The sequence below is a fragment of the Schistocerca serialis genome, chromosome 4 (assembly GCF_023864345.2).
Source record: "Schistocerca serialis cubense isolate TAMUIC-IGC-003099 chromosome 4, iqSchSeri2.2, whole genome shotgun sequence".
Classification (NCBI taxonomy): domain Eukaryota; kingdom Metazoa; phylum Arthropoda; class Insecta; order Orthoptera; family Acrididae; genus Schistocerca; species Schistocerca serialis.
This window is the reverse complement of record NC_064641.1, coordinates 306685151-306691150: the sequence shown is the minus strand read 5'-3', so window position 1 is coordinate 306691150 and position 6000 is coordinate 306685151. Positions and strand designations below refer to the sequence as shown.

Genomic DNA, 6000 nt, shown 5'->3' with positions numbered 1-6000 from the left:
GTCAAAAATAGATGACAGACACACACACACACACACACACACACACACACACACACATGAATGCAGTCTCTGGCAGCTGAATCCAGAGGCTGCAGTCGTGTGTGTGAGTTATGTTTGCTCGCACGCGCGCGCCCGTGTGTGTGTGTGTGTGTGTGTGTGTGTGTGTGTGTGTGTGTGTGTGATCTATTTTTGACAAAGGCCTTGATGGCCGAAAGCCTATATTGTGACAGTCTTTTTGTTGTGCCTATCTGTGTCTCAGCATCTGTGCTATATGGTGAGTAGCAATTTTCCTCTTCATAATATTGTTACAATCCATCCTGGATTTTCCATTGTTTGACTTAATGTGTAGGGATTTGTAGAAGTGCTTATCCCTGAAACCATATTGAGCCTCCTTACACTAATGAAATATACAGGGTTATTACAAATGATTGAAGCGATTTCACAGCTCTACAATAATTTTATTATTTGAGATATTTTCACAATGCTTTGCACACACATACAAAAACTCAAAAAGTTTTTTTAGGCATTCACAAATGTTTGATATGTGCCCCTTTAGTGATTCGGCAGACATCAAGCCGATAATCAAGTTCCTCCCACACTCGGCGCAGCATGTCCCCATCAATGAGTTCGAAAGCATCGTTGATGCGAGCTCGCAGTTCTGGCACGTTTCTTGGTAGAGGAGGTTTAAACACTGAATCTTTTACATAACCCCACAGAAAGAAATTGCATAGGGTTAAGCCGGGAGAGCATGGAGGCCATGACATGAATTGCTGATCATGATCTCCACCACGACCGATTCATCAGTTTTCCAATCTCCTGTTTAAGAAATGCCGAACATCGTGATGGAAGTGCGGTGGAGCACCATCCTGTTGAAAGATGAAGTCGGCGCTGTCAGTCTCCAGTTGTGGCATGAGCCAATTTTCCAGCATGTCCAGATACACGTGTCCTGTAACATTTTTTTCGCAGAAGAAAAAGGGGCCGTAAACTTTAAACCGTGAGATTGCACAAAACACGTTAACTTTTGGTGAATTGCGAATTTGCTGCACAAATGTGTGAGGATTCTCTACCGCCCAGATTCGCACATTGTGTCTGTTCACTTCACCATTAAGAAAAAATTTTGCTTCATCACTGAAAACAAGTTTCGCACTGAACGCATCCTCTTCCATGAGCTGTTGCAACCGCGCCGAAAATTCAAAGCATTTGACTTTGTCATCGGGTGTCAGGGCTTGTAGCAATTGTAAATGGTAAGGCTTCTGCTTTAGCCTTTTCCATAAGATTTTCCAAACCGTCAGCTGTGGCACGTTTAGCTCCCTGCTTGCTTTATTCGTCGACTTCCGCGGGCTACACGTGAAACTTGCCTGCACGGGTTCAACCGTTTCTTCGCTCACTGCAGGCCGACCCGTTGATTTCCCCTTACAGAGGCATCCAGAAGCTTTAAGCTGCGCATACCATCGCCGAATGGAGTTAGCAGTTGGTGGATCTTTGTTGAACTTCGTCCTGAAGTGTTATTGCACTGTTATGACTGACTGATGTGGGTGCATTTCAAGCACGACATACGCTTTATCAGCTCCTGTCGCCATTTTGTTTCACTGCGCTCTCGAGCGCTCTGGTGGCATAAACCTGAAGTGCGGCTTCAGCCAAACAAAACTTTATGAGTTTTTCTACGTATCTGTAGTGTGTCGTGACCATATGTCAATGAATGGAGCTACAGTGAATTTATGAAATCGCTTCAATCATTTGTAATAGCCCTGTACTGCATGTATAGATACTTATTTTGCTGACCACTGACTTTATGGGCCTGTAATTTCCACTGTCATGTTGCTCATCTCCTCTGTGGATGGAGAAGATAGGAGTTATCTGTGAGCCTTCTGGCACCATTTTCCCTTGCTTAGGATTTGAAGTTTAACTGTTTTATGTGTAGAAATGAGTTTGAACCTATGAGTGTCAGGAATAAACACATTGTTGCATATGCAGGTAATGCAAGACAAGGGAATGATGGCAGCATTGGGAGCAACCATGTCAGCTAGCAGCTGATTGCCTAGATGTCATAGGTGATGGAACTGAAGTGCTACAACATAGTTCTTTGGTACTGTTTCTGGAAGCTCTTTTGGCAAGAAACAGTTAAGAAGGCAGGCTCATACTGGGAATGCTCTAAATAAAACAGTAGTCTCAATGTTGTGGGTTTTAGAGCAGCAGACAGTGATAAAAACCACTGACAGGCAACACGATATTTATCAGTAATACCTGTCAGCATAGGCCAAGGAAACAGGGTCCTGCCAAAAGATATCTGTACGCAAGAATATGTTTTTTTCTGAATCTGAAAGAGAAAGGCTCTCAGCAATCATAGCAGCAGTGCAATGCTATGGGCATAGGACCCCTGTGTGATGGGGAATGCTGTGTACAAATATTTAAGGCTGACGCATGGAGTAGTAGCAGCAGTAGTTGTAGGGTACATGTCAGTCAAGCCTTGTGCTCAAACTTTATTTCTGTTTTATCTCTGCCACTCAGTACTTAAATGAGCATTCAGACAGTTTGCAGCACAGTAGTTACTCATTTGTTTTGTTTTGAAGACAAGTGTTTGTTTCTTTAGTAAGCCTGTCAGTTAGGCCCTTTGCTATCACCTGTTCACGTCTCCAGGGCAAGTTACTTATTTAGCTTTTCTGTGTTTTACTAGTAGCATGTTTCTTAAACTTTGTGCTTGTTTTTCTACATAAGAGGTTTAATCTAGATAGCTTTTTTTAATGTGAGAGTCATTCAGACATTTTGTAGCACAGTTTACATTCCTTCTGAAAGGCATCAGCATCCATTGGTGAAACATTAGGAAGTTGCAGATCTAGGTGTCTGTCTGCTTTTATACTTTACTTCTTCAGTTAGTCTTGCTAGGATGGATAGGAAGTGTGCATGCTGTGTGGAGACACAGGAGGAGCTGGCTGCAGTTGGCAAACAGCTGAATGTGCTTTTGGCTATGGTCAGCTGCTTTCAAGTTGCTGGCTCAGGTTGGAGCAATGGCAGAGGATCTGACGCATCACATAGGACACCCCAGGTGTTACTTGCTTTGTGTCAGGGCTCTGCTGCTGCGGCACCTCCTAGATTACCCATCACTGTGGATCTGCTCTCGCACTGGGATGAGTAGTGGATGGTAATGTGTTTGCGTCTCTTGAGGTAGAGGTCCCATGTAGAGGCTGGCCTCACCTATTCGCTTTGTGAGTGAACATGTGGCCATTTCTTCAGCAGGGTTCGAGCAGGTGCACATGGGCTGTGGTTTGCTAGTTATCAGGGGCTTCAAAGTTAGGCACATTATGGAGCCCCTTACGAAGATAGCATTCACAACCACAAAGAACGTCAGTGTGCACTAGGTATGTGTACTGGGAGGTCTCATCTGAGATGTGGAGGCGGCCTTGCCTGCAGCTGTCGAGCATGCAGGGTGCAAGCATAGCTCACAATTTCCATCATTGTTCCCAGAGTTGATAAGAATCCTTTGGTTTGGAGCCAAGCCAAGCATCTCAGCCAAAGGCTTCATCGACTCTGTGAGAGTCTTGGCTGCAAATTGGATGTGTTATTGGATGGGGATCTGTAAGACTCCTCATGATAAGTCAGTCATTCAACAACATCTTTGCCTTTGTACTTCTGCCTTGACTGACATCTCTGCCCAAACTCTTTGCCTTTACAAATGTCTGCTTGTGTCTGTGTATGTGCGGATGGATATGTGTGTGTGTGCGAGTGTATAAGTGTATACCTGTCCTTTTTTCCCCCTAAGGTAAGTCTTTCCGCTCCCGGGGTTGGAATGACTCCTTACCCTCTGCCTTAAAACCCACATCCTTTCGTCTTTCCCTCTCCTTCCCTCTTTCTTGATGAAGCAACCGTTGGTTGTGAAAGCTTGAATTTTGTGTGTATGTTTGTGTGTCTATCAACCTGTCAGCACTTTCGTTCGGTAAGTCACATCATCTTTGTTTTTAGATATATTTTTCCCACGTGGAATGTTTCCCTCTATTTTTTTTTATATATATATATATATATTTTGCACAAAAACAAATCTGTTTATACAGGGTGTTACAAAAAGCTATGGCCAAACTTTCAGGAAACATCCCTCACACACAAATAAAGAAAAGATGTTATATGGACATGTGTCCAGAAACGCTTAATTTCCATGTTAGAGCTCATTTTAGTTTCATCAGTATGTACTGTACTTCCTCGATTCACCGCCACATGTGTGGGCTGACGAGAATCCACACGCAATTGTGCAATCACGTCATCAACACAGATTTTCTGTGAACGTTTGGGCAGGCATTGTTGGTGATGTCTTGATTGGGCCCCATGTTCTTCCACCTATGCTCAATGGAGCATGTTATCATGATTTCATACGGGATACTTACCTGTGCTGCTAGAACATGTGCCTTTACAAGTACAACACAACAAGTGGTTCATGCATGATGGAGCTCCTACACATTTCAGTCGAAGTGTTCGTACGCTTCTCAACAACAGATTCGGTGACCGATGGATTGGTAGAGGCGGACCAATTTCATGGCCTCCATGCTCTCCTGACCTCAACCCTCTTGACTTTCATTTATGGGGGCATTTGAAAGCTCTTGTCTATGCAACCCCGGTACCAAATGTAGAGACTCTTTGTGCTCGTATTGTGGACAGCTGTGATAGAATAAGCCATTCTCCAGGGCTGCATCAGTGCATCAGGGATTCCATGCGATGGAGGGTGGATGCACGTATCCTCGCTAACGGAGAACATTTTGAACATTTCCTGTAACAAAGTGTTTGAAGTCATGCTGGTACGTTCTGTTGCTGTGTGTTTCCATTCCATGATTAATGTGATTTGAAGAGAAGTAATAAAATGAGCTCTAACATGGAAAGTAAGCATTTCCGGACACATGTCAACATAACATATTTTCTTTCATTGTGTGTGAGGAATGTTTTCTGAAAGTTTGGCCGTACCTTTTTGTAACACCCTGTATATAATTGTTAGTAAGTATAAAGTTGATTAAGGTGAGCAAGAAGATTTGTTTTTGTGCAAGGTTCAGAGGATAATTGTGGTCTGGAAAGGCCTTATTGGGACCCTTGGTATATTTCAAGAGGAACAGCTCATCACTGTAATTGTGATGGCCACGGGTGGCTAGCCTGTGTGGAAGGGACTTCTTGTAAGGAATGTGTAGCTGCTGTTGAAGTGGAGGTACTGTTGGTGGTTAGTAAGTTTCATGTGGACAGAGGTACTGATGTAGCCATCTTTGAGGTGAAGATTAACATCTAGGAATGTGGCTTATTGGGTTGAGTAGGAACGAGGTGAAGTGAATGGGGAAGGTGTTGAGGTTCTAGAGGAATGTGGGTAGAGTGTTTTCACCCATGATCCGGATTGCAAAGATGTCATCAATGAATCTGAACCAGATGGGGAGTTTATGATTCTGGGTGTTTAGGAAGGTTTCCTCTAGATGGCCCATGAATAGGTTGGCATAGGATGCTGCCATGTGGATGCCCATAAACATATCTAAGGTTTGTTTGTTGGTAATGCCTTCAAAGGAGAAGTATTTGTGGGTGAGGATATAGCTGATCATGGCGACTAGGAAGGAGGTTGTTGGTTTGGAATGTGTCGGGTATTGTGGAAGGTAGTGATCAATAATGGTAAGGCCATGTGCATTAGAGATGTTAGTGTAAATGGAGGTGACATCAATAGTGATGAGCACGGCACCGTGTGTTAAACAATCAGGAACTGTGGAGAGTCAGTGGAGGAAATGGTTGGTATTTTGCAGGTAATAGGCTGAAGGTGTTGGTCTATGATAGCAGAGATTCTCTCAGGGGTGCATAGTAACCAGCAACTATACCTGGATTTTGGACTTAAGGAAGCATATGGAAGGCAGGAGTGAGGAGCGGGATGGACTCCGGGGAGAGGTTCTGGAATGGGCATAAGGATTTGAGAAGAGACTGGTGATCCTGCTGGATTTCTGGAATAGGTAACTGTGGCAAGGTTTGTAGATGGATGTATCTGACAGCTGGCAG

General features: G+C 43.8%; 1 protein-coding gene across 1 annotated transcript in view; it reads left to right on the top strand.

Annotated features, from left to right (window-relative positions):
* The first annotated feature begins 264 nt into the window (after nt 1–264).
* Nucleotides 265–6000, top strand: part of LOC126475013 (uncharacterized) — a 276772-nt gene continuing 271036 nt past the window's right edge. Inside the window, exon 1 of the mRNA XM_050102551.1 lies at nt 265–274. The gene's annotated coding sequence lies outside the window, so the exon portion shown is untranslated. The remainder of the gene's footprint in view (nt 275–6000) is intronic.